We start from the raw sequence: 25,906 nt of genomic DNA, 5'->3' as shown, positions 1-25,906 counted from the left end.
TGAATTGATGTCCATTGCTAATCCTAGCTTAATACTGTTTATCGCTTCAAGTAGAAGCGATGTTTTGTCCAAACAAAAATTTATGGAATATCTACCAGGCTAGGCACTTCAGAAAGCATGAAAGAAGCGTAAATCACAACACTTATCCTAAAAGGCCATAATCTTGCCGGCGGTTAATGGATAATACTCACGAAATTATTTAAGTGGTGCAAGCCTTCCAGTGAGTGTGGCAACAATTCGGAGAACTGCAGTGACTGGCTCTAACAATATAGGCATAGGCTCTGGGTGCTCAGGAAGGGTCAAGATCATAGATGGTTAAAGGTCCAGAGAAAGTGGGATTTTGAAGTAAGTAAAAAAGCGAACAGAGGGGATGCTGTGCCTGAGAAATAGTACGGGCAAAGGTTTCGAGGCATGAGGAGTCACTCGGGAAAAGGAGGAAGGCTTAGCTACTAGCCTGGCTAAAGAGTCTGCACAGAGGTAATGCAGGAAGTAGTGCTGAGCACCTTGAATACCAAATAGGGTTGGTCAGGTGGTCTATAGTGTGAGCCATCTCCTGTTTGGTATTGGATGATAGAGATTGTAGGGATGGGTTTTCAAACAGGGGGAAAAGGGAGATGATCTCTAATCCAAAATTTCTTTAGGAAAGAAATGTTCCGTGCCCACCAGGTTTTTCACCAGGGAAGGTCAAAGGAGCATAGAGAATTTCATAGCCCTTACCCAAGGGGCCTGCATTTATAGCAAATCTGGTCTCAAATCTCTGACTGAAAAGTGAACATCCCGAGGGGACCAAAGAGAAGTACCTGTCTGTTCCTTGCCAGGCTAGGCGCCAGTGGAAATGCAGGGAAGGTGACAGATGGAAGTCTGTCACCTTGAAATCTTGCTGCTAAAGTTTTATTTCAGAGTTTCCCTGTGTCTGGCAGCCTAGGAACTTGGATTTAGGTGAGCTTTACACAGAGGTTGTCAACCCAACAGACCTGGAACTCGAAGCCTTCTATCTATTCCAAGTTTAACTATGTCTTCAACTGTCAAGTGGCATCACAGGCTGGGATCCCACCTGGAACAGTCTCATCTTGGCTTTTGGGGACTTCCTTGTCTCATGAGGAAGGTGAGAATCTGACATGATCCGATGCCTGAGGGTGAAGCTTTTGCCCCTTGAGGAAGTGTGTTCTCCATTACCGGAACTTTGCAAGCAGGATACCACTTGGCGGGGATATTATCAAGAGAATGTTTTGATCAGCCAGGTGGTCAGAATGGTGATAATTGCTAACACTGAGCATATGTTGGGTGCCAGGTCCTGTATTTAACAGTTCACATATTTTCTCCTCTACCTCCCCACGAGGTAAGGGATGCTGCTATCCCCATTGTACACACAACAAACCTGAAGCCCAAAGACCCTGTAGCCAGTAAGTGAGAGAGTTAAGATTGGAACTAAGCCTGTCCACATTACTTTTTTAACTTCTTATTTTCAGCAGAGTGCCCTGGAACCCACTCTCCTCACCATGATGCTTTACTGAAGATGACTTATATATCCTCTAGCCATGCTGTTTCAAAATTCCACCACAAAAGATGAAGGCATCTTTGGTTCTTTTCTTTAAAATATGTTTTTATTGATTGATTTTTTCAGAGACCGAAGAAGGGAGAGAGAGACAGAAACATCAACGTGAGAGAGAAACATCCACCAGCTCGCTGCCTCCTGCACGCCCTGCTCTTGGGGATATAGTACAAAACCCAGGCATGTGCCCTGACCGGGAATCGAACCAGGACCTCTTAGTCCATAGACAACACTCAAGCGGCTGAGCCACACCAGCCAGGCTATGGTTCTTGACCTTGCACTGGGCCATGAAGGACATGGGAGTAAGCTTCATTCACCGCAGTGTGTGTGTTTCCTGTAATCAGGGTACATGTCCAAGGCAAAGATAACAATCAAATGAGAGTTTTAAAAAATATGAGAAGAAGAGCAGAAAACGCCTCTCCATACAACTCCAGAGAACTGGGCCTAATCTGAAGAGCTCGTGAGTAAACGAGCACATGGCTGCGGAGCCGGAGAGCAAATCCGAGGACCAGGGAAGGTGGACGGGGAGCCAGGTGCCACCAGCTCTTTCCCTGCCTCGTTCCCAGGATGCTCTCAGGCACGTGTCTTACGTGCCTGCAGCTTCTGAGTTGAAAGGAACCTCAGCAAGCCCTACTCCAGGGGGTTGTAAATAGTGTGCCTCAGAAACACAGAACTCGCAATTTATTCTTTAAATATCCGTCGTGAACCCATTGTGTGCCAGGTATTGGTCCAAGAGCGCCTCTAGGGCTGTTAGGAGAGGGAAGAAGGGACAATGAATCAAAATCACCGTCTTCTCCTCCCTACTTTAGCCACGCCCCCCATTATTATCTGCCTTATATTGCCATGACAGTTCAGAATTATTTGGAAGAAGAGACTACATAGCTTAAATTCCTTTTAGAAAACGATGTCTAGTCTAGCATTCCCAGTTGACAATCAACCCCAAAGAGAGTAAAGTGACTTGTCCAAGGTCTCCCCATCACGTTTAGCTAGTGGTCATGTACAGAGTGACTCTTCCCATTTCACCCCCACACTTCTCACCCCCATATTCTATGGTGCAGCAGTGAGGCCAGATGTTCTCTAGTGCTCCCTCCCAAGGCGACTTTAATTTTCAGAATTTCCCCAAACACTCAGTACTTAGCCAGTATTGTCCTTGGTGTTGTAGCAATCATGGCTCTTCTGTCCGTGATTTCTAGAAATCCTTTTCACTCCGTCTCTCTGTGCCCGAGTGTTCAGGCTGGGGAAATGTCGCAGGTATTGGTCTGGGCTTTATTTAATAGTACCGAGCTTGTATCAGGGGTCTCAAGGAAACGGAGAGGATGAACAGATTGTAACAATTACCTATGTCTATCGAGTGCTCAAGGTAGAAAGGGTTTAAGCCACTGGAGCTCATTTTCCTGTTGAATATGCAAATATCGCTCTGATCTACAAAATCCAAGACATCCCAGAGGTGGTCTGTATATCTTACAGCAGGACTGTTGGCCTCACATGTGTGGTGCGATAGTTAGTAATGATAGGCAAGAACGAGAGTCCAGTCTCTAACATTTGCCACTGACTAGCTGTGTTCTTGCACCACATGGGACGGGCTTTGCTGAGCCTCAACTTCCATCCATATGGCAAGTGCAATAATTCCCACATCACAGGAATGTTTAAATGGTATGATGAGTAAATGATACGCAGAGAGCTTAGTACAGGGTTGGGTATATAGTAAGCTCTCCATAAATAGTAGTGCTATTACTATATTTTTTTCTCATCTGGTTTATAACTCCCAAGAAGCCTTTGAAGCCTCAAAATGAGCTCTATTTCATTTGTGACGCTGTTATCATGCATGCGCACATCAGAAACAAGTTTTTAAATTTCTCTCTGGAGCTTGACTTCAGGCACCTGCTACCAATGAGAGAAGGAGAGAGAAAGAGAGAGAGAGAGAGAGAGACAATGAATGACAAAAGGGGCCATGGGGGGAGGTGAGAGAGAGAAAGGGCTGAGAGAAATAGAACTTGACTTGTTCCTTCAGTCTAGCTCTAGTTATCTACATGCAAATTAAGCTGTTGGCCCCTAACTTTCTCAGGCTCTTGCACCAGAACAGAAGCAAGCCCAGCACCTGGAACTTCGTGAGCTCACGAGTAACCTCCAGAGGTTACACAATGGCAGCTCACACATGGAATGGGTGTGGCCCGCAGATTTCTAAATGTTTAAAAATCTGTTGCTAACATTTTAAAATCTAGGAATTTCATTGGGAAAGTCTAGGTTTCTGGTCTCTCTCTCATTTGAACTTTCTTAAATTGTAAAGTCTAACATAGATACTCAAAGCAAAACTATTTAGCTCTGTGATTTGTCACAAATGCAACACCTGAGTAATCATCACTCAGATCAAGAAATATGATGTTGGCAGTCCCCACTCCACTCCAGAGCTCCCCCTAGCACTTGCTCAGCATTGCACATTGTCCCACGAAGGGGAATCCTACTGTCACAATAACAGCTTTGTTGGTCTTTATTGATTGACTACCTAAGCATGCCTTCCTAAATGTTAGAGTTTAATTTTGCCTACTTTTTGAAATATATATAAAGGGAATCATCTAGTATGATTTGTGTGTATATCTGTTTTCCTTTGCTCAACATTATACTTATAGGATTCATCCATGTTATTGTACATGCATGTGGTTTACTCATTTTTATTTCTGTACAGGATTCAATTGTATGAATATGTCACAATCCACCCATCCATAATTCTACTATTGATGGACACTTGGTCTGCTTCCACTATTGAATAATGACACTATAAATATTCTTTTGTGTGTGTGTATATATATATATATATATATATGTGTGTGTGTGTATATATATATATATATATATATATATATATATATATATCGGTGCACACATTCACATATTTCTGTTGGATGTAAATCCAGGAGTGGTACGAGAATGTTCAGTTTTAATAGATTCTGCCAAATATTTTCCAAAGTGGCTGTACCGATTTATACTCCCACCGCCAGTATGTGATGACTCTCATTGCTGAGCATTCTCTCAAACACTTGGGATTGTCAGTCATTTTAATTTTAGTCCTTCTGGTGGGGGTGTAGTGATAACTCACTGTGATTTTCATTTGTATTTCTCCTGATTGTTCATGAGGTTTAGCTTTATTTCATATGTTTATTGATATGTGGATATGCTTTTTCCTTATTTTCCTACTGGGTTGTCCTTTTCTTATTGTTTCTATGTGGTCTAAATGTGAGCCCTTGGTCAAATGTTTAAGTTGTAAATTTCTCCTTCCTTTCTGTAGCTTATATTTCACTCTCTTAATGGTATCTCTAGTTTTTTTTTTATCCTCACCCAAGGACATTTTTCCATTTTTTGTTCAGATAGAGTGGGAGGGAGCGAGAGAGAAACATCAATGTGAAAGAAACACATTGAGTGGTTGCCACCCACACGACCCATCCAGGGTTGGGGACAAACTGTAACCAAGGTATGCACCCTTAGCGGGAACCGAACCCGGGTCTCTCTGGACTGCAGGCCGACGCTCTAACTGCTGAGCCAAACTTGGCCAGGGCTTAATGGTATCTCTTGATGCACACAATAGACATTGTTCATTTTAATGCAGTCCAATTTATCAGTGTTTTCCTTTATCGATAGCTTCATCCTGTATAAGAAGCCCCTTTCTACCCAGAGGTATGGAGCTATTCTTCTATATTACCTTCCTGTGGCTTTATGTTTTCCCATTCAGATTAGCAATCAACCTGGAATTGATTTTTGTGTATACTGTAATTTAGGGATCTAGAATTCATTTTTCCACACAGATATTCAATGTATGGCCTTATTTACTAATAAACAAAACAAAAAACATCCTTTCCCCAGTGAACTGCGGTAATGCCTTTGTTATAAATCAAGTAACTAAGTATATGTGGTTCTGTTTCTGGTCTTTCTTTTCTATTCCACTGATCTGTTTCTGTCTCTGGGGTTTTCAATTTAACCTAATCGGTCATATCTGGGACAGAAAGTCTTTCCACCTCTTCCCCTTCAAACTTGTTTTGAATCTGTTGTTAGACCTTTCCACTTTTATATAAATTTTAGAATCAGCATGCCAAATTATGAAAAACAAAAAGTCTCCAGGGAATTTAATTAGGATAGACTGTAAGTGGGTGTTTTTTAATTTTGTATTGATTTGAGAAGAGGGAGAGAGAAACATTCATTTGTCGTTCTACTTATTTATGCATTTATTGATTGCTTCTCGCATGTGTCCTGACCTGGGATTTAACTGCAACTGTGGTGGATTCAGACAACATTTTAACCAACTGAGCAACTTCGCCAGGGCTCTGGCGTTTTTTATTCTTGAACAGTTTTATAGAACTCAGAAGACAGGCAATTTGGGCCAGGAGTTTTCCTTGTGTGAAGCTCTCAATGTCTTTAATAGTTGCAGCACTACTCAATGTTGTCATTCATCTTGTGGCACTTTTGTCCATATTATATTAAGAATTTGTCCATTCCACCTATAGTTTCAAATATCTTTTCATAAGTTTGGTCATGACTTCCTCTGATTATCTTTCCCATATGTGTGACATTTGCAGTGATGTCACCTGTTATATCAGTGGTATTGGTGGTTTCGGTGTTTGCATATTCGCACACTTTTTCTAAGATGCTTTAGGGGCTGGTTTTGCCTTCGTCGATTGTTTCTACTGTACATTTCTTATTTCAATAATTTCTACACTTTATTTCCTTCTCTCTTTATGTTTGGTGGACAAGATTTTTTGTTGTTGTTGTTGTTGTTCTTTGTTCTTTTTTCCCCCCAAACTTCTTGAAATGGATGCTTAGCTTACAGGACTTTCTTTCTTTCTTTTTTTAATCCTTACCTGAGGACACTTTTTTTTTGCATTTATCTTCAGATAGAGTGGGAGGGAGAGAGGGAGAAAGACAGAGAGAGAAACATCGATGTGAGAGAGACACATCGAGTGGCTGCCACCCACATGACCCCAATCAGGGCTGGGAACAAACTGCAACCGAGGTACGTGCCCTTAGCGGGAACCGAACCCGGGACTCTCCGGCCTGCGGGCCAACACTCTGACCGCTGAGCCAAACTGGCCAGGGCTACAGGGCTTTCTTAAAAACAAAAACAAAAAAAACAAAAAAAAACATGTTTTTCATCTAATTTCTAAGATATGCATTATTTTAAAGCCATATATATCATTCTCAGCACAAGTTTAACTGCATTATTTATTTCTTGACATCTTTCAGATGTACAAAATTTTTACCCTTTCCACTTTTTACTCCTCTTGATTTTCAAATTAGACAAACTTAACTATTCCATTAGTGGTTTCACTAGAGAATGCAACATTGTTTCTTGACTTATACCTTCTTCCAAGATAGTGCAAAGACCTTAGAACATTTTAGCTTTATTTATTTCCCTGCCCATGTACATACCATTACTGTTGTATGATTTTTGTATTTTTAAACTCAGCAATATAATATCAGTGTTGTTGCTGCTGTTTTATTCAGTCCATATTTATAGTTACCCATATACTTATAATTTTATTTCTTTTTATTTCACTCTGCACCTCTCAATTTCCATCTGAAATAATTTTTCTTCTCCGTGAATAATATCCTTTAGTATTTCCACAAGTGTGAGTCTGTTGTTGACAAATGCTTTTCCTTTTATGTGTATAGAAATGTCTTTATTTCACATCTTCTCTTAAAAATAAAAAAGGTTTTGTTGGAAATAGAGTCTATATTTGTAGTTATTTTCTTTCAGCCCTCAACAGATATGATTCAGTTGTTTCTAGTGAAGAGTCAGCAGCCAGTCCTGTTGTTGGTCTTTGCAGTAATCTGACTCCCACCCCTCCCTCATTATGGACTAGTTTAAAGGTTTCTCTTTGTTCTTTGGTTTTCGGCAATCTTACTATGTGTGCCTACATGTGATTTCTTTTATTTGATGTGCGTTGGATACCTTGGGCCTCTTGAATTTGTGTCTTGATGTCTTTCATCAGATTTCGAAAGCTCCTGGCCATTGACTCTTGAGACATCATTTCTGGACCTTCCTCTTACTTTCTTCCTTATGACATTTATTTATATGTATGTTAGGGCTTCCCACTGTACCGTTATGCCTCCACATTCTTCTCTGTGTCTTCCATCCTTCTCTCTTTCTGTGCTTTAATCCTGTTTTCCTTTGATCTATCTTGAAATTTACTGATTCTCTTTTAATCTGCATCCAATCTGCCATTATGCCTATTAAATTCTTGATGTTACTCTTTGTCCTTTTCAAATTTAAATTTTTCTCCTGTTTATTTTCCATGGTTTTCAATAGTCTGTTGAAACTGTTAATCTTGTACTTTACTTCCCAGACATAGTAAGCATAGTTGATTATAAAATATGTCTGGTTACTCTGGTAGGTTGAGATCCTTTGGGTCTGTTCCTATTTTTTCTTCTTTTCTGTTCATTTATATTTATATTGTTTTATCTCTTGGTGCAACTGGTTATTTTCTATTATTACTATTATTGTATGCTGGACATTGTATTTGCAGAAACTTTTATAGAAAGAATCTGAGGCCTAGGGTAATGTTACGTTTTCTCCCTAATGAACACGTTTGCCTTATCGCACTAGCAACCTAGTTTCAGAGATTGACGTGATTTAAAACTCAACTGTCGTCCTACCTATTTCCAGTTCATCCTCGCTCCTATTGGACAGCTCTTCTTAGATCGAACCAAAGTGATCATTTAGCAGCCCCTTTCCACCGCCACTACTGTTCAGTCCTGAACTCTAATCCCCAACCTCTTATTCTTGCCAACTTCTTAGTTTAGCTGCTTCCTCTAGAACAGGTATATGTCTTCAGTGCAAAAGTAGTTCCAAAGACAAGGCTCACCTCCCTGGTGTTCCTCCGGCCCTAGATCCTGGCTCTGTGATTCTTTACTTTCTTGTTAGCTCTTGTTCATCTTCAAGCAGATTTTTAAGTATTTTGTCCAGCTTTTTTAGTTATTCTCACTGGGAGCATTTATCCAAAGTATATCATTTCTCATGAACACAAGTGGAAGTTCTATGCCTCCTGGAAAATTGACAGATGTACCCACAAGAAGCTGGAATTGGACAGTGGTTTCCCCCCTTTAGTTGAGCTACACATTCTCCCATTGACCGCACTGTCCATCTGGGTTACTTCCCATTCACGTTAGTCAAGCCACTGTCAGCATTCGGGATTGAGACTCTTGCCTTAAATCCTTTCTAAAACAAAATAAACATAAACATAAACATTGCAATTAGGTACTATTTGACCTTCCTGGGTTTATGTCTTCTAAAGCTGGCTTTATATACTTGGTAAATGAAAGTTAGTTTAGTTTTTTGTTTGTTTGGTTTGGTTTGGTTTTTTAAAATAATTGCCCTGGAGAGGAGCTCCGAAAGGTTGTGTAGGGTTGTTATATTCAACTCTCCACGGGCCTGGGAGATCTGGAGTGTCCGATGGGGCCAGACTGCCCTGTGAGCACAGACAGCCAGACCTTCCTACGGGGCAGAACATCTGCATTGGGAGCTGGTTTCTAGTCTCGGTCATGATGTGAGACTAGGACAGTGTTGAATGGAAGGCTGAGGGCAGGATGCCTTAGAAACAGATGGTGAACATCTCCTATGGGGTGTGGAGTCCACTTCCAGAGCAGCTGCAATGTAAGGCGTATCAGCACCCTCCAGGGTCCCAAGTAAGGTAAACACAAAGCCACAAAAAAAATGAGGAGGAAAATGCAACTGTCCCTGTCAGTGATCAGGAAACCTATAGGCTTTGTCAAAGGGTCACTGGAATGGAAGAAAGACTACAAAGATTTCCAGATTCCCTGTGGAAGACAGAAGTGTGTGGGTTGCTTTGGTTTTCGTGTTTGTTTTTTGTTTTTAAGAACAACTGTCTTTCGCTCAGTTTAATTCAATGGAAAAGTTTCTGAGTACAGCGACTTTGTGCAAAATAATCTCTACCTCCAGGGAGAAGGTGATTTTCCTAATTGCAGCTGAGAGTATAATTCTTCACAGCCAGGCTGCCTGGATTCCAATCCTGATTCTCCTATATACTAACATGCTGACCTTGGGCAAGTGTTTAATGTTTCTGTGTTGCAATTTCCCCATCTATAAAATGGGAATAACAGTGACATTCACCTCAAAGGGTTGTTGTGAGGGTTTTAAAAAGCACAGTGACCGGCATGTAGAGGAACTCAAATAGAAACTGCTATGCACAATTAAATATGTTTTATTAGTATAACTATTTAACAATATTTAACATGTTTATCTTGTGCCTCTCAGAGCCTTTGGTTTCTTATCTCTATTATACACTCTTTCTCTTAAAACTCTAAACAGGCTGTCTTCATAAGACTATTTTTTTCTTAGATGGATGTGGAAATTATATTAGGAATTTCCAAATCTGACTGCTTATTTCAGAAAGCTTTTGAGAACAGCAATTTCTGAGATCCACCCAGAGAGATCTGGAGTGGAGCTCGGGAAGCTGAATTTTTTAAAAAACACTACTAGTGATGATGATATGCAACCAATTTGAAAACACTGGACTGTAGTGTATCAATTGTTAAATATCCATGCATTTTGCACACTGATGCTTAAACCATCAATATCTATTAGCTACGGTGGGAATATTTACACCATAGAAACTCGCAAATGCAATTTCTTTCTCCGGAAAGCTGGTTTACTCTCAAACCACAGGCACAGTCTTCTCAGCTCCTGGCATTTGGAGGGTCTCCATCTGACCCAGATTGTTTGGGACTCAAAACCTCCACTGTTCTTTGAGGTTTGATTGATTGAGGTTTGGGTCTCCCAAGCCACGGGCTGTGGTTGAAAGCGGTTTAGCTCGACAGCTCTGCGTGCATATTCAAACTCATTTCTTCAGTGTGAGGCCAGGCCGGAAAACTGCCTGCCCAGTGGTGACGGCAGCTCACAGATGTGTGATAGTTGGTTCTCACAGACATTTAAAAGGTAGAAGCAGCTTTGTCAATACCATGGCTTTGCATATGAAAATCCAGCTTCACGGCTTCTCTTTTAAAAAAAAAATCTGGGCCTGTTTTTCACTTGACAACGTTTGGCTACATCTGAGTGAGCACTGGCAGAGGGAAGAGGGTTCTCTCACCTGCCCCTTTGCTCATCCATGCTCCCTGCTGGGCCCTGGAGTTGCAGCTGAGGGAAACAGTGGGCATTTCCAGGAGAGGTACCAGACCCGGGTTTAGATGTGCGCGTGTAGTCGTCAGTCGGCTTTTAACTCATTGTGTGACCTTGGCCCAATCACTCTCCCTATCTAAGCTCTATCTTGCAAGCTGGGAAAATGCTGGCCTTATCTGCCTCTCAAGAACGTTGGAATGATCTACACAGGATAGTGTGAGCCCTTGACTACCAGCTGCAGAAAGTAAGGAATGACCGCTCAATGTTGGTGCCTCTCATCTGTCATTTATACCCACGTGAGACAGCATGATTCCGGGACAAGTTCTGATAGGAGAAGCTCTTTGAGTGCACGGGACCGCTGAGCATGGATGGGGAGAGAGTTTTTCGTGGTGGGAAAAGCACACAAAACAGAAACACTAGTGAACTTGCTGAATCTGCAGTCTTCCTGAGGGAGCCTGGGGAACATGAGAACTTGAAGACAATATTATTAACCATCCCTGTTTTATAGATAAGAAAAGATGAGCCTGGAGGGAACGTGGGCTTGGCAAATGGATTTGTTTATCAGTCAGAAACATGTGTTTTTGTTCCCGTTCCTTAACTTCTCTGAGCCTTTGTTTGCTCATGTGTAAAATGGGCATGTTAGAACCTATCTCGTAATGCATTATGAACATTCAGTTAGTTTATGTGCTGCCGGTACCTAAAACATATTGCAAATGTCCAGGAAACGGCAGCTGCAATTATTAACTCAAATCAGGCATATGCTGATTGAACCACTGGAAGCCGGGAAGTAGTTAAGAGAATGAGCATATTGCTAATGGATAGTTCCTTACCAGAAAAGAACTTTTCATAAACCGTAAAGGGCTCCTTTTACTTCCCATTGCACTGAGGTAACTCAAAGCAGTAATTTCCCCAGCGTTTGCTACAAGATTCATAGGCTACCCCACCACACTGGCCCATGTCAACCAGTTCTGAGAGCCAGAGAAGGTATTAGCATTTCAGAGCGTTGCAGGGTCGCACCCCTGTGCGTTTTCCCTTCATAGATCCTTAAATTCCAGCCCTCCTCAGCTGGAAGGGAGAGAGCCCAGGCCAAAGAACACTTCTTTGTTTTGATTTCCACTGCCTCACTTGCCTCTTCTTACCTCGCATCTGAATAGCACAGCAAGAAGGGCTCGGCTTCCTCTAGGCTCCTGAAGGCTGGAACAAATTAGCATTCTTGAAGTCCTTCTTCTTTTTGGACTACACTCCTTTTCCTTCCCCCAGTAAATATTTCTGTTCCAGAGAGTACTTTCGGAGCTACTCCTTTCCTAATGCAATTCTGTTTGATTTCCACCCAGCAGCTTCTGAAAGCAGCCGCTGCACCAAGCCTGAGCAAGCATTTCAATGCCTGAGCCCCGGCTTTCCAGCGGGAGCTATTCCAGAGGCATCTTCGTATCCAGTAATCATGCATTTCTCCAGCGACTGACATACCTCTCCTTTCCCCTTTCCAGCACATTAGTCTTATTTGTCTTCCTTGCAAAGTACCCCCCCACCAACTTGGATTCCTGCTAAATCAGTGAACATTCAAATATATGCATATGTCAAAAATACACCTACACACATATAGATGTAATAGGTATCGAGTCTGTATCTGCATTGAATAGTCAATGTTTCATTTCTAGACTTCATGTCTTCAGAGTTTTGGTCATCAGCTTCTTTTCTTTCTTACCTCTTGTTCTTCCTCTACTTCTTTATTTTCTTTTGACTTTTCCCAGAAATGGCCACTTTTTTTTTTTTTTTTTTTTTTTTTTGGTTAGCCATACAGAAGCTCATATTTTTTAATGTTAAAGAGGTTTGAGAGAATATTTTATATGTTCCTCTCTTTTACCTTTGGGAAATCCATGTGCCAGAAAGGAAACCACGTACCATCAATAGTTTTCCTTTGCGTTTAGAAAACTTTCAAGCTCTACAATCCCCACCCAGCTCTGCATGGCATGGACCCCGCCCAATGAGTCAGCTGCCTCTCCACCTCAGTCACCATAATGTAACCACACAGGCCCTTTGGTCGCAGCCTCAGGGCCTTTACACATGCTTTACTGTCTTCCCAGACAGTCTTCCACACATAGGAACACACACCTTCTTCGCCACTCAACCTATTTACTCTTTAGGTCTCAACTCAAGTGGTGCTCCTTAGACCACCACCCCACCCTTCTCCTTCCCTCAGGGCTCTCATCACCACTTACAATTACATATTTATTGGAGTGGTTAGTTGTTTACTGTTTCTTTGCCTATTAGAAAGCAAGATCCCTAAGGACCATCACCTTTCCTCCCCACCCCCCATTATTTCTTCAGTGCCGTCCACAGTGCCTGGAGTTTGATAATAACAACAAATAGTAACAATAAAACAATAGTGTCTGATATTTTTTGAGAATGTGCTCATTTCAGACACACTATTCAAAGATTTTTTTTTAACATGTTTTAACTCATTTAATACTTATAACTATCCTATGAGGCAGAGATGATTATTATCCTCATTCTGCAGGTAAGGAAACTGGGTGGTCAAGTCACCCACCCACAATTATATAGCCAGAAAGCAGCAGAGGCTGTTTCTAAACCAGGCTTCTGACTCTTAAGCCTGAACCCTCAATGAATGAGGCCATGCTGTGCCTCTCTATTAAGCGATGCATTAGTAGCCATTGAAAGGAGACACAAAAAATATATCCACATTGACTAGTAGCACAACTGAGGTTTCAACCTAAATTGCTTGATTGGTAATCCACTCCTCTTTCTATCCAGACAGCCCCTCAGACAGCAGCAGAACACAGTAGAAAGAAAGAGAAGCCAATTGACTAACCAGTTGATCTGTTACCGACAAGAACTATAGGAGGGACCCTGCGATGTGTAGACTGTGGAGTGACGTGGGAATCATCATTTCAGATTCAGGCAGGGCCCAGTGGCAGGTGGAAAAACACTGAACTGGTTGAAGAGGGTCTTAAGATAAGGAATTGGGTTCTCCAGAAACGTCCAGTGGATTTACAGTTAGTATCACTAACAATGTAGGTAACTCTCGTGCTTTAGATGATATTTTTCTAACCTGATTCTAAAGTGTCTGTAACCATCAGTTTTATAAAACCGCTGGTCAGATCCAAGGATGGAAGCTCCAGGAGGCTGCCCTCCTCACTGTTGTAGTCACAGCACATGGCACAGGGCCGGGTTCCTAGTGAGTGCTCAATAAACATTTGTTTAATGAAGTCATGGAAAAAAAGGCACGTTGGCAACTCCGTAGGTAGGCGTGTACCGGATACCTGTTATTAAGTCTGTGTAGTTCAAGACGCAATGAAGAACACAGAAAAATGAGTCAGATTCCTCTCCCTGGAGAGGCCAGCATCTAGGTGCACCTGGTACCAACTACCACTATCAGCAAAAGCCACCGTTATTGGGTATTTGCTTTGCTAGGTGCTGTGCTCTGTCCCTTTATGTATTTTTAGATAACTGTTATACTTGCAACAAACTTAAAATGATGGCACTACTGCTAATCTTCATTTCGAGATGTAAAAACAGGTTTACAGCTGGTAATGTCTTTGTGTCTCCAAAATCACAAAGCCAGGAAGTGGTGGAGTCAGAATTTGAACTCAGCTCTGTTTGACTCCGGAACCAACGATGCCAAATGTATTCACCCCATTATTTTGAGGTCACCAGCTATGAGAGAGAGGAATGTTGGGGCTACAGAAATTTGCAATAGTAGAGGGAAGGGGAAGGACAGAAGGAGACATGCAAGTACAGCTACTCATCCTCTCCAGGTCAACGTACGCTGCTTGCTCTCCTGGGTCAGAGATATTCCCGTTCTCCACCGGCCACGGCCCTATTTGTTGTCCAGGTCCTAGACTCAGTGACACTTCCTCCTGGGAGGCTTCTCAAACCCTATACAAGTTAGTTTGCCCTCCTTTCTGCTCCCTGTGGGACCCTTTCTGACTCCCCATCATAATGTTTCTTACCCCACCTTCTCATCACCCGTGTCTCCCGCCCACTGCCTCTGGCTTCCTCCAGGATGTCTGATCCTAGCACAGAACCTAGCAACAGTGTGCCATGTAATGAACATTAACAGGATGAATGCACTGTAGGTGGAAATGGTCACCGTATGACCAGTTCATATGCCGCAGAGTTCAAAAGGGGGAGACCTTCTTGAGCATTCATTGAGGCTGCAGGGCAAAGGCCTTCTGAAAAGTTGAGTTGGAGAAGATGCACACACAGTGCCACATGGCGTGGACGTAAATGAGTAGCACACCACACACAGTCCCAAACTACCAATGTGGCCAAGGCTTGTGCCCACGCCTATGGGTGGCCAGGGAACTCTTACTCACACCTGCTATCATGGGTGCTCTGTGCTGCCCCCACCCAATGCTCACGGGCTTCACAGGCCCATGGTGGGGGTCCAACCCTGTGCTGAAGCTGAGCCCGGGGCTACATATGCAGCTAATCTAGTCAACATGTGTGGAAGTAAAGTCATCGGAAGAAAATCCAACACCACAGAACTTCCTGACCAAAATACATGGTATTCATATGAAGAATAAAAGTGTTTGGAGAAAACCTTTTTACTCTTCTAAATCATTATGGAGGCAGAAGAACAATAGCCACGGGAAGCAACCTCTTACTCTGAATTACCTGAAGCGGAATTTCACGCCCACTTGAATGGATCCATTGCTTCTGACGCCATGAAACTAACAGCCAAGAAGCCAGGTCTTAAAATCCATGATTGGATGAATGATTGACAAGGTAAAGGAAAGAACTTTAGAGGACTGTTTGCAGATGTTTCAAATCATTCATCAGCTTACTACTGGCCCTAAGATATTCTAATGGTCACAAAAGATGTCATTAAAGATTTCACAGATGGTAGTGTCAAGTCCCTGCATCTTGAAAAGAAGCTCGTAAATAAGGAGCACACCCGAGAGAGAAAAGGCTACAGGAATGACCTAAGAAAATGTATGTGTAATCTGTACTTGAGGGTATGAGGCAGTCCAAACAAGAACACTTAGACATTGATGTTAGGTGTTTGACAGCAATGGGCAGAAGAGGCGGCCCTACCATAGCCAAGGAGACCACTAAATTTACTGAAGAGTTCCTCCTTTCTACTGAGAATGCATTCTTGGCCTTGACCTCAGTGGAGACCCTGTCACAGGACACACAAAAGACTTCTTGGAACCTCTTTTTGAAGCTGTAAAGCAGATGTGAAGTTGGCATTGCATGTTTCAGAGATTCCAACCAAAAAATTAAAAATAATAATAATAAAGAAACACAAGGTCCTAGATCTGCTTCCTGAAGGAATCAGGCAGGGGACATTTCTCAGCTCATTTGAAGGGAGGACTTGACAGGCAATACCAGATACCACTGGGTAAGGCTTAGGGCTACAGGTCCTCCAGACGAACTCTCTGTCCTTTCTTCCCCCAGCCCACAGCTTGCAACCCATGTGTAAAGTAGTACTGTTCTGAAGATATAAATATTGTTTAACATTTTTTAAAATAAAGTTTAGTTGGGGGGCTTGTACTCATTAAGATTCCTGGCTCTGGACTTTGGGACTGACTGTAAACTTGGGCAGGTTATTTACTCTCTGAATCTCAGCTTTCTCATCCATACCTTGAGATGATACCACGTGGACTGCTGGGAATTTTCTGCTTTAGCAACTCAGCAGAGCACTCTGTTCTTCGTAAGTACTTGAGTGCATGTCATGGTCACTGCTGCTGTTGCTGCTACTTGTCTTCTAGTATTATTCTCAGGACAGTTGGGAGAAGAAGGTGGAAGGACACTTATGAGTAATAGCACAGATATTTGAACAAATTTCCTGCCCTTGGGCATAAAGATGATTCATGGCATTGACCAGAAAGCCTGTGGATATTTAATGCTAAGAGATTCCTCTGAGCCAAGAAATAAAATGTTTAAAAAATCAGAGAGCTGGTGAAACCATGCTCCATTCCTGTTTCCAAAAGCTAAACATCAAAATGAAGAGTCCAGTGTGTGTCTGAGTCTAGTATGTGTGACTTTTCTGCTAAACATACCAGTGAGCTCGGCCGATGTAGCTCAGTGGTTGAGCATCAGCTCATGCACCAAGAGGTCACTGGCTCAATTCCCGGTCAGGCCACATGCCCAGGTTGTGGGCCAAATCCCCGGGGGGGGGGGGGCATGCTCTCTCTTATAGATGTTTCTGTCTCTCTCTCCCTCTCTCTTCCACTTTCTCTAAAAAAAAAAATCAATAAAGAATAAAAAATTTTAAACATACCGGTGAGGCTCTGCAGTGGCTGCCATTGTGTCCTCAAGAAGTGAATGAAGCAACCATTTGTCCCCTGGGAATGTGGGCTGCTGACCCCTGTTATTTCTGGGAAGAGTGATGTGTCTATCATTAGCCAACGTTTTCATTTGGAAGTATGACACCAGTTTGCCTGTCTCTAGCCATCTAGTCTTTCCCTAAGGTTTCCTGAGCAGAAACATCCAAAGATGTGGTTTGGTCCTTGCGACTAGGATCAGGGAGAGTGGGTGTGCTGGTATCATGATCCCGTAACTCGTCTCCTTGCCTGTGAATGAGCCACCCCCTTGCAGGCCACAAGACCTTCCAGAAGCAGCCAAGTGAAGTATACTTCCGGGTAGGCCATTCCTCTCATCCCATGGCCAATGCTTCTCTGTATGTCTATTACTTGAGTTTACCCTCCTTGCTGCCTTTTCCCCTGTAAGTCCTGCTGATTAACTCCGCTCCTGCCATCTACCCCCCCCCCCCTCCCAACTCACACGCACACTGTGTTCTTGGCTCCTGGTTGTCCTCAAACCATCTCTTAAACTCAGAATGCCCACATCTTACCGTACTTATCAGAAGAGCCTAGAATTATGTGTGGGATGGATGAAGTATCAACTAAGAAATAACAGGATTATTTGGTTTCTTCTATATTGGTTTTCTTCCCGGAGATAACCTGTTTAGTTTTAAATTTGGCTTAATTCTGTCACTTTGGAAAGAGTGGAAGTGGACAGACTAGACATCTCTGTGGGGCTAGGATGGAGGGTTTGGTAGGTAGAATCTAGGGTTTAAACATTCTAATTAAGCAGATTACAACCCATGAGATAGTTTGCACTTTATTTTATGTGCATTCCCATTTCAGCAGCTTTCAGACTTGAAACAATCTTAAAATTTTGGAAAAAGTCACATATGAAAATGCAGAATGCAACGTTTTCTAAGCTGGATGAAAGGAATACATCACTCTTGCACCCTGCAAGCATGCGGACAATAACGTGGCAGAAATGTGGGGTCAGTGACTTCATAGGCTCAGTCACTGAACTTGGCCATTGGTCACTAAACAACAGATGTCGGATAGGAAAAACAACAGGTGTGTAGGGATTGGAGAAGCAGACAATGGCCATTGACAAAGGGAGGAGGGCCCAGGGAAGACTACAGACCCACCAAGTAGGATGCTGTCTGGGGATCCAAACAAACAAACAAAAACAAATAAAATAGGGCTGGCCAGAGTAGCTCAGTTGTTTGAACTGTTGTCCCGTACACCAAAGTTTGCAGGTTTGATCCCTGGTCAGGGTGCATGCGGGAGGCAACACATTGCAATTTCTCTCTCATCTCTCTCTCTCTCTCTCTCTCCCCCCCACCACCCTCCCTCCCTTCCTCTCTCTATGATCAATGAAAAAAAAAGAAATTAATTGTAAAATAAAGTAAAATAAAATACCCTACCACCTTAAGATCCTTAAAGGAGTTATCATATACACTAATGCTTATGATTATTAATCAGCAACCAGATATCTTATGCCTGCTGTACCCCAGGTTCCAATCCAGAAGCCAAGGAGACTACACCAAGCATAAAATACAGTGCCTAGCTCAAAATATATCTACCATCTGTGACATCACCGCACTGGCCAAGGTCAGGTTGTGTATATTAAGCTCTTTTGACAAAAGCAGGGGCATGTATAGAACTAGGAGGTTTTTCTCTTCCAAGTATTTAAAATTATTTAGTCACATAAGAAATTTGTTTAGTACTTCTTCAAAGATGTCATTTCTGGGCAATGCTAATAATAGAAGCATTTCAGAATAATGACCTCACAAAGTTCGCACAGCTGTCTCTCTGTGCAGACATAGATAACATACAGCCATGACCTCACTTAGTCCAGGAGCAGATCTTAATAGCTTGATAAAACCATGCTCAGAAATGCAGTTTGTTTTCAACTGTTTTCCCTGTTTATGGCGAACTTCTTTAATAAAAGAAAATGTCTCACTCAAGGTACATACTTCCCCCAAGATTCCACAGGGATGAGGCCACGGCACCTATGAGTCATTAGACAAAATGAGAGTTGAGTCCTGAAACAGATAAATCAGGAACCTGCAAACTCAACTTGTATTTAAGTCATTTGAATACTTGGGTTATTTTATTCCACCAAGCCAGTCATATAGAATCGAGGAGTCTGAAGATCTTACTCACTTTCTTTTTGTTTTTTTATGCTCACTTGAGGATATTTTCCCACTGATTCTTAGAGAGAGTGGAAGGAAGGGAGGGAGAGAGAGAAACATCAATGTGAGAGACACATTGATTGGTTGCCTCCCATATGCACCCCAACCAGGGCCAGGGATCAGCCTGCAACCCACGTACACGCCCTTAACCCAGAATCGATCGAGCCCAAGACCCTTTGGTCCATGGGCCAATGCTCTAACTACTGAGACAAACCAGCCAGGCAGGGCCTTACCCACTCTCAAAAGGCTGATTTAGGGCACTGTCCCTGCGGGAAAGACCTCCTCTATAAAGTGGGAAAGACACCTCAAGAAGTTCAAGAAGATGGGCGCTGTGTCTGCTGAGAAACAGGAACGGTCATCAGACAGTGACGTGGCCCGTGGGACTGGGAGAAAGATGGATGCTGCTCATGTAGCATGGAAGGTGTGGGTGAGGCTGAGCACAATGGCACCCTCATCAAGGCAACAGGCAGGACCAGGAGCAGCTGCTCATTGAAAAGGAAAAAAGGAATGTGCAGCTTTCTCCCACTAGTCACAAAATCCCTTTTAGGAAATAAATAACAGCAGGAAGAAATTAAGAGTAGCAAGATGCTACCACAACTGCTTGGCCGTTCTAAACTTTTCATGTCTGAGGCAGGGCAGGGAAAACATGGTGAGAACACTGAATTTGGAGCCAGGAAATGCAGGTTCGAGGGGAGGCTCTGCAGCTGACAGCTGTTCGACCTCACTGTTGACCTTGAGGGCATCCCCCCATCCCCGAGCGTCCACCTCTTGCCTGTAAGGGAATTAGATGAAGCCTTTGTGGTTTTTCTCCACTTGTGGTATTCTAGGGTTCAATGATACACTAAAACATGATCTTGTTTTTTAACATTTAAAATGCAATAAAATGTATACAGTGACGTGACCTATAAATTTTGCTTAACTTTAAGTATGAATTAGATGCAAACACAAAACAAAATATTTGGGGGAAAATCATTACTCTCTGTAGACAAGGAAGTATAATGTGGTTCCCTTGCAGTGTGAAGAACAAATCTTGCACAAGCTAAAATAAGCATTGAAACATGTAGGGAGAACTAGATACTACTGTGGTCTGGGATTTCTTCCCCTTTAGTCAGACATTTTCTTTTCTATTTTTGCACCCATACTTAGAGAGGGGACAAATGTCCCTGAGGTTCTATGTGGGACAATGGCACAGCACTTAAAGTAACATCAGATCACCTGAGCACAGTCATAAGTAATGACATTGTCTGACATCTATAATGATATAGACATGGTGGTCCTGGACTCTAAGAGCTTCGTGTACAACCTAAAACCTTATGTAGATTGTGTTATCTATGTATATATCCATGTTGTTTGAGAAGAGTCCAAAGTTTTCCTGAGGTTCTCAATGGAATCTGTATTCCAAAATGACTAAGAACCTTCTGACACGTAGGTCTCCTTATGATGTCTTCTAGCTCAAGCCATCTGTAACAATCTGAAATAAATTCAGGTTTAGTACATGAGGGGATTTCAAAGCCAGAATGGACCCTTGCATCAGAAACGATGCCGTGTCATGGAAAGAGACCTGGCAATGAATTGAGGATTCTGGGTCCTGGTTCACTCTGCCTTGTCATTCAAAGAGAGATGCTAATTCCTGCCTGCCTTCCCTAAAGCAGTTATAAGGATCAAATGTGATAATATAGATGGAAACACTCTGACAAAAACATAAAGTATCCTGCAAAAGTGTGGTATTAACTGAGATATTAAAGTATCAAGTCATTTCACTAGTTGTCAACTAAGAAAGAAGGAAAATTGCAAGCTCCATCAGCAAAATGCAGAAGCCGTGCTTTTTCATCCTTCAGCCAGGTCCTGCAGCTGATACCTACTGTGTAAATTCTCTTGACTTTAATGAGAATTAGTTGCAAATATAGCTTGCAGGATTCAGATGGAAACCATCACCAGCCTGGGAGCTGATAAAGAGAACTTACGGTACCTTCCCTACGCAAGAGTGTTCCTCTCTTATCTCCTTTAATCTGTTAGTGGTTCTCAGAGAATAGTCCAGTTCCAGTAGCATGAAACTTGTTAGAAATGCAAATTCCCAAGCCCCACCCCCACTAAATCAGAAATTCTGGGGGTGGGTCCCGCAGTCTGCATTTAACAGACCTCTTGGGCTAATGCTTTGGCCATGAGTACTCACAAGAGAATGGAGGCACTCCAGTAGCCTGGAAGCGAATCTAGTATGAGTCCCTGCAAGGCTGCCATCAGCAAAGGCTGGACTGGTGGACACCAGGGTGAGCCAACATGGTAGGTGTGGCTCCCAACAAGCTTCTACATGTGACTCCATGTCAGGTTTTATGAGAAAGAAGAATATGGTTCTATTTTAAGCAATGTAATTCTCTTAAAATTGAGAAAGTACAGATAGCTTTGGCATCCTTGGCAACCAGAGAATAATAGCAATCCAAAATTAAGCCATATCTATGTAACAGTTAGCTCCATAGTAAGCTTTCTTCTCTGAGCCTCAAAATAACGGAACATAACAATAAATATAATAACTCATGTTTATTGAACATCTAACAAGTGCTTAGCACTGTTGCAAGAGATTTTTATGAGTTAAGGGAGCTACTTATCTTAGCTATTTTTCAGAGCCCAGCAGAGCCCATGCCCTTTGCTGGGCTCTGAGAAACATAACCACCCACAGGAGCTCACACGCCGATCAGGGAAAACGAAAAGAAACGAGCCCATCACTGTTCCAGTGAGGAGGAGTAAGAAGAGCAAGTTCGGGTTTTTGCAGAAGCCTAGGTGAGGCTCCTACATTAGGTCTTATTGAAATAGAGGTTTCTCAAAAGATGAAATGCCTGCATTTTGACTTCTGAAGGATGAGAGGATGGGTCACCTCAGAGTGGGGAGATCTGAGATTCGGGCACGGGGACAACCGTATTCCAGGTCACACATCAAGTAAGTGGTAGTGTTGGGGTTTGAATTCAGGTCAGTCCGATTCCAAAATCCTTGCTTTGAACCATTAAGATGAGGCCAGAAAATAGGTTTTCTTAAGTCTGTTGATTCTGGGAAATTGGTAGTGGCTTCCAGGAACGTGGATGGCAAGGATTCTGAGGACTGGACCGGGCGCAACTGGAAAGAGGGCCCTGATCAATTAGTGTAGGAGGAGGAGGGGGTATGTGTGTCATGCATTTGCTGACCCTGCACCACGTAGCACAGCGAGGGAGAGACCTGCAGGGCTGTGTCTTATTCTGTTAAGATGGTCTCTGACTTCAAGGAAGGGGTCATGCCACAGAATCAGCAGGGCCTTATTATGTGTCACTGGGTGGCTGTGAGTGACAGCTCAGGATGTGGGGAGCTGCTGAGGCTTCTGGTGAGAACAGGAATGAAGTTTTCTTTAAAAAGTGAAGACACTGGTTAAGTGTAACAATGAAATCCAAACAACAACAAAGCACAATCAATCTTCTAAGTCCACTGACCTTAAGAATGGATAGGGCAATTCCGTCGTCATTTTTACCTCTGCTGCTGCCGTCCCCACGGACGGCGTTAGGACAGAAAATGGCATTGTTTGCAGGCAGTGGGATCTGTGTGTGTCATGACAGCGCCATGGTGCCCAGGGGAAAGTTAAATTTAGAAATGCCACCCAAAAAGGATGCATTCAATATAGTAAACGGCTCATCAGTGGGGTAGTTTGGAAACTGATACAAATCAGAGGGATCGAGAAGGTTCCTCTTCAAGGCAAAGATGAGAATAAGTTAGTGCTCAATTCGATTTACGGAGTCTGCAAGGTGGTACATGGGCTCTTTGAAAGCTTCTCAAATATGGTTTCCAAAGTATATTAAGCCAATGTGCGGACTGAAATAATAATAATAATAAAATCACCACCACCACCACCAGCAAACTGGTCCCAATAATCCAAACAAAGCACAAGGGTACTGTCAACTCAGCCATTAGTTGGAGATTGCTTCCACATGAATTTCCTTTGCAGAAAGTGTGTTTCGTTTCCCGCCGTCTCAGCTTCACTTTTAACTGCTGTAAGTACTTTTTATCCTTGGCAGTAACATTTCATTTTTAAATGACTCATGTATTGGATATACAGATCAAGAGAAGAGATGACCTCCCCCGAAGTCCCAAGGTCAGAGCCGCGAGCCACCTCGGCATCTCTCCCCAGAAAGGCTGTTTTATGAATGGTCGTTTCTCATGTGCCGTGACTTGGCAGGCAATGTGCCCCCATTTTCAGAAGCTCTCTTTGCGGTTAAGGGCAGCCTTGGGTGTCACCCTCTGAACCAGCGGTCCCCCACCCAGGGATGTGCCCGCCAATTGAGCTCTTCCAAAGACCCACCCACTCCTCCCCCCAGGTCTGTACATCCCTGAAGACGGGGAAGCTGATCCCCTTCGGATTCCCCTTATCTTACTTACGAAGACAGTATTTGACAGCACCCGGAGTCAAAACATTTCTCTGGTCGAGTCATGCTGACCAGTACAGAATTATCTGATTCATTTTACATGTTAAACATTATCTGAAACTTCAACAAGGGGGAAAACGCATGACAGCAGTTGGTGGGAAAGAGGCTATGGAGGCACAGGCTGCCCGGGGTTCACCTCTCCTCTTCCCCCCCAGGTGAGATCATCACGGGGAGAACTACAGGAGATGGCATCTATGTGCAGGGACCCTGTATCTCAGTCTCTTCTGGGTACAGACACCAACATGAAGAGAGTGTTGTGGAGCCCAACCTTTGAGGACTCCAGTTTAGATTCAGCATGAAAAGGAGAGAAAGAAAACCACTTAAAGGTTTGCATTTGATTCATCCAGGACGCAGAAGCTTCCCCTTTGCGGGGCTCCTGATCCACTCGTGCAGCAGAAAAATACCCAGTGAGGTCAGAAACGCTGCCTGTTGGCTGTGTCATTTATTCCTGTCCTTCACCCCTGGTAGGCTTCTGGGTACGTGTTCCTAATACGTCTCTATTCTTCGAGCAGTATTGTTGTGGAAGCTTAGCCGTGTGCTGTCATTTGTCCATTCTTCTCTCTTTACTTCAGGTACATGGGCTGTTTTTTTTCTCCTTCGTGTGATGAAGAGAGACAGAGCCCAGGATTCTAGCCCAGGGTGGCTAGTAGTGTCGAGATCTGGTTTTACCTCCTTCATCTGCTACCATGTTGCCTGACTGCAGACAAGTATCTTTCCCTCTCTCGGCAGCCCAATTCCCCAGCATCCACGCAGGATGGCCGACCTCAAAGGAGCCTTTCCAGCCCTAACATTTTAGGACTTCGTGGGAACTGCAGTTCCGGGTTCACTTGAATTCGGTGTAAGGAGCTGCCTTCCTCTTTGGCATCCAGCACCCTACTGGACACATGCTTATCTCAGAGTGCTCCCTCCTAGGCTACTGCACCCACCGGCAGGGGCAGAGTGGGGTGGGGACACAAGTCTGCAGATATTTCCAGCACACAGCAGAACACGCTGTGTGCCGTGAGCAAAGTACAAATGATTACAGGGTCCAGAAGAGGCAGAAATCGCATCTATTTAGGAGAAGTCAGAATAACAGTCCGTGGCATTTCAGATGAGCGTTGGCAGGAAGAGAATTCAAAGAGACGCAGAGAAGTTTCTATAGCAACGTTTACTGAGCGTGTGTTTTGTTGCCAGCCATTGTTCTGAGCACTTTAGTCATAAGCGCTCATTTATTCCTCTCAGTCTTTGAGATTAACGCCGATTATTGCCAGTTCTGCATATGAAGAAGCTGAGGCATAGACCATCTAAGTAGCAGGCTCAGGCTCATACCACAGGCGAGTGGCAAGTGCCAGATTCAAACCCAGGCAATCTGGTGCCCACGTCCAGCATCAGTCTGAAAGTTCTACTGACTCTCACACACAGAAAGTCACTGAACCTGGAGACTGGAGAAAAAGACCTTACTGTGGCCCTGGGCAAATCTTTCATGTCTCTGATCTTCTGGTTTCTTATTTGAAACAGCAGTAATAAGTACCTACCTCGCCCTGGCCGGTTTGGCTCAGCGGTTGGAGCAGCGGCCTGCGGACCAGAGAGTCCCAGGTTCGGTTCCCGCTAGGGGCACGTACAAAAAAAAGTACCTGCCTCACTGGGTTGTTATGATGATTCAATAAAATGGCAGGTATACAAATATTTTTAAGCCCAGGTGGTATAGCTCAGTGGATTGAGCATCGTCCCATGGACTGAGAGGTGCAGGTTCAATTCTCAGTCAGCGCACATGCCTGGGTTTGGGGCTTGATCCCCAGTGGGGAGCATGTAGGAGGCAGCCTATCAATAGTTCTCTCTCACATTGATGTTTCTATCTCTCTCTCTCTCTCTCTCCCTTCCTCCCTGTTTAAAAAGTCAATGAAAACATATGAAGTCCTATATAATTTTAAACGAGAGGAAAGCAAAAGGAAGCACATAAATAAGAGGAGGGAGGTGGCAGAGAGCAAGGCCAAGCAGCCAGATGAGCAGAACGACTGTCCACTGTGCTTCGTGGCTACCTGATGGGTTAGATTCAGGTCTTTCCCCAACAGCTGCACCTTGGGTAGTGGTTTCCACCCAAGGTCTCGCTTCATCTCCTCTCTACTGGCTATCCTGGGCCTTGACTCTGCTCTCTCGTGTGGAGAATAATAAACCTAGCCTATTCTCCTCGGGCTTGGCACTCTCTGAGCTCACCCCAGAATGCCAGTGCAGTTCTCATCAGCAGCTGAGTTCAAGGGCAGCATTTGAAGGAAAGGACTAGACCCTTAACCCTCATTACTAATGCAGACATTGGCACATCCGTTTCAGCAGAATTAGCTTCTGTAGGAGTG

General features: G+C 43.4%; 1 protein-coding gene and 1 pseudogene across 2 annotated transcripts in view; both read left to right on the top strand.

Annotated features, from left to right (window-relative positions):
- The window catches only part of GRIA1 (glutamate ionotropic receptor AMPA type subunit 1), a 306,836-nt gene that overhangs the window by 103,028 nt on the left and 177,902 nt on the right, over nt 1–25,906 (top strand). The gene's annotated exons all lie outside the window — the stretch shown is intronic.
- LOC118616357 lies at nt 15,260–16,124 on the top strand (annotated as a pseudogene).

This window comes from Molossus molossus, unplaced genomic scaffold (genome assembly GCF_014108415.1).
Source record: "Molossus molossus isolate mMolMol1 unplaced genomic scaffold, mMolMol1.p scaffold_m16_p_4, whole genome shotgun sequence".
Taxonomy (NCBI): Eukaryota; Metazoa; Chordata; class Mammalia; order Chiroptera; family Molossidae; genus Molossus; species Molossus molossus.
Note: the sequence above shows the minus strand (reverse complement) of the source record. Positions and strands in the feature narration are given on the sequence as shown.